The sequence below is a fragment of the Rhipicephalus sanguineus genome, chromosome 3, assembly GCF_013339695.2.
Source record: "Rhipicephalus sanguineus isolate Rsan-2018 chromosome 3, BIME_Rsan_1.4, whole genome shotgun sequence".
In the NCBI taxonomy this organism is placed as follows: Eukaryota; Metazoa; Arthropoda; class Arachnida; order Ixodida; family Ixodidae; genus Rhipicephalus; species Rhipicephalus sanguineus.
The window spans coordinates 1,649,925-1,653,133 of NC_051178.1; the positions used below are offsets into that span (position 1 = coordinate 1,649,925).

The 3,209-nt window shown below is 56.7% G+C and overlaps 1 non-coding gene across 1 annotated transcript; it reads right to left on the reverse strand.

Annotated features, from left to right (window-relative positions):
- Nucleotides 1-814: 814 nt before the first annotated feature.
- LOC119388470 (small subunit ribosomal RNA) lies at nt 815-2,629 on the reverse strand. Its single transcript, XR_005182750.1, has one exon. It is a non-coding gene; the product is annotated as a small subunit ribosomal RNA (ribosomal RNA).
- Nucleotides 2,630-3,209: the final 580 nt, after the last annotated feature.

The window sequence follows — 3,209 nt, forward strand, 5'->3', positions numbered from 1 at the left end:
GCCAACGTCGGCGCCCCTATCCGCGATCTCGCACCGAGTCGAGGTGGCGAGGTCGAGACCCGGCCGGCGCTGCTACATCCTATCGGTTGCACACAACACGCCGCGGAGGGCGGGACGGCGGAGCGTACGATTCCCCTTCAGAGTACTACGCAGCCGCACCGTCACATCGCCGTGCCTTGACCGGCCGCGCATTACCGCGAACCGGCGCCGTATACCTCGCCTCGCCTGCAAGAACCGGCCGGCAGCCTCCGGCTCTCCCAAGAGCGCGGTGGCATTTGCCGCGGAGGGCGGGATTTCTGGGCCGCTGTGCGGCCGAGCCATCGCATCGCCAAGTTCCATGACCGACCGCCGACGCGTTCGCCGTTCCTCTCGTACTTGGCGGCGTCGCGCAATTGTCGGGCCTCGTTCTTGCGCGCTCGAACGGACGGGAGGGCACTCGGCCGCGGTTCCCTTTCGGCAACGCGCGGCTTCGCCTTCGACCGACGTGACCGACCGTTCGCGCTCCGCCTTTCCTCCCGTACTTGGCGGTCCCGCAACGGCCGGACAGGGACGTCCGAGCGCTTCGAGCCACGGTGCAGTGGCGGGTCGAAAGCCGACCCAGATGTGCGTTACGCCGTTTATACCCGCTTTCGCCACCTGGCCGACCGTCCAAGGTCGCGGTGTTGGCGTCCGCTGGGCGCAACAATTTGTCACGGGGTGCCGCTCCACATTCAGGCAGCCCCGTGGGGAAAAGCCACCCCCGCGTACAAACGGGGGCGGCGGCAGAAAGTGTCGGGCGCAGACGCAACTGCGGCGCTCACCCTTCACGATCCGGTAATGATCCTTCCGCAGGTTCACCTACGGAAACCTTGTTACGACTTTTACTTCCTCTAAATGATCAAGTTTGGTCATCTTTCCAACAGACCGGCGCAACCGAAAGGCCGCGCCGGACATCGGTCCGAAGACCTCACTAAATCATTCAATCGGTAGTAGCGACGGGCGGTGTGTACAAAGGGCAGGGACGTAATCAACGCGAGCTTATGACTCGCGCTTACTGGGAATTCCTCGTTCAAGGGGAACAATTGCAAGCCCCTATCCCAATCACGAAAGAAGTTCCACGGGTTACCCAGTCTTTTCAGACAGGGATAAAGACACGCTGCTTCCTTCAGTGTAGCGCGCGTGCGGCCCCGGACATCTAAGGGCATCACAGACCTGTTATTGCTCTGTTTCGTGCGGCTAGGAGCCGCTTGTCCCTCTAAGAAGGTTGTAAGGTGCTGGGAACCCCGCACCTATTTAATAGGCTAGAGTCTCGTTCGTTATCGGAATTAACCAGACAAATCGCTCCACCAACTAAGAACGGCCATGCACCACCATCCACCGAATCAAGAAAGAGCTCTCAATCTGTCAATCCTCCCAGTGTCCGGGCCGGGTAAGTTTTCCCGTGTTGAGTCAAATTAAGCCGCAGGCTCCACTCCTGGTGGTGCCCTTCCGTCAATTCCTTTAAGTTTCAGCTTTGCAACCATACTTCCCCCGGAACCCAAATACTTTGGTTTCCCGGAAGCTGCCCGCCGAGTCATTTGAGTAACTCAGGCGGATCGCTGGTTGGCATCGTTTATGGTCAGAACTAGGGCGGTATCTGATCGCCTTCGAACCTCTGACTTTCGTTCTTGATCAAAGAAAACATTCTTGGCAAATGCTTTCGCAGTAGTTCGTCTTGCGACGGTCCAAGAATTTCACCTCTAGCGCCGCAATACGAATGCCCCCGTCCGTCCCTCTTAATCATTACCTCGTATTCCAAAAACCAACAGAACAGAAACGAGGTCTTGTTCTATTATTCCATGCAAGTTTATTCAGGCGACTCGCCTGCGTTGAGCACTCTAATTTTTTCAAAGTAAAAGCACCGGCCATCTCGAGGCACACAATGAAGTGCACCAAGAAAGAACCGGCATGATGTTCAGTCCGAGCCGTCGCATCGGGTAGATGCACTACTCGTCTGGAACTGAGATCCAACTACGAGCTTTTTAACCGCAGCAGCTTTAGTATACGCTATTGGAGCTGGAATTACCGCGGCTGCTGGCACCAGACTTGCCCTCCAATTGATCCTCGTTAAAGGATTTAGAGTGTACTCATTTCAATTACGGGGCCTCAAAAGAGTCCCGTATTGTTATTTTTCGTCACTACCTCCCCGTGCCGGGAGTGGGTAATTTGCGCGCCTGCTGCCTTCCTTGGATGTGGTAGCCGTTTCTCAGGCTCCCTCTCCGGAATCGAACCCTGATTCTCCGTTACCCGTAACAACCATGGTAAGCAAGTAACCTACCATCGAAAGTTGATAAGGCAGACACTTGAAAGAAACGTCGCCGGCTCGTGGCCATGCGATCAGCACAAAGTTATCCAGAGTCACCACACAATACGGGCCGAAACCCGATCGATCTTGGTCTAATAAAAGCACCCGTTACCCAAAGGGCTCCAGGCTCACTGCATGTATTAGCTCTAGAATTGCCACAGTTATCCAAGTAGGAAGAAACGATCTAAGGAACCATAACTGATTTAATGAGCCATTCGCGGTTTCGCCTTATTTCGGCATGTACTTAGACATGCATGGCTTAATCTTTGAGACAAGCATATGATTACTGGCAGGATCAACCAGGTAATCGTTCGACTGCGCGTCCGTCCTCGCCGGTGGCTGGCCGGACGCAGCCTTTGCGTTGCGGAGGCCACCTTCAGGCGCCCCAACACGCTCGTTTTCGCAAAGGGTAGCACTTTGCACTCCGAGATGACGGCGTTCGAGCTCGCAGCAGCCTCCTCCCCGCAGGGTAGAATGTGGCCGCGCGGCAAGAAGCGCGTTCATGCTCGCGTATTCGTTGCATCGACTCGGTCACGCCATGCGGGTTGCCCAAGCCCGCGGCACTGTCGGACCGGTCGGCACTAGCAACGTAGCCGAGACGGCAAAGCCGCCAGACGACGGGTCACGCCCGCGTCTTCGGCGCTTTCGCATTTGAATCGCCCGAGGACGATACGGAACACACCTCGATATGTGGAAACAGCTCCGTCCGACAACCAGCCCCTAACGCATCAAGCGGATGAGGCTGCAGACGAGCGCCGTGAGTACCCGTTCGAGCAATACGTGGGACACGCTTGACGAAGCCGAAGCCCGCCGCATATCAGACACCACGGTCGCTTTCGCGCAGCTGCTCTCTGGGACCCCCACATAATAGCAGCGATAAGTACCC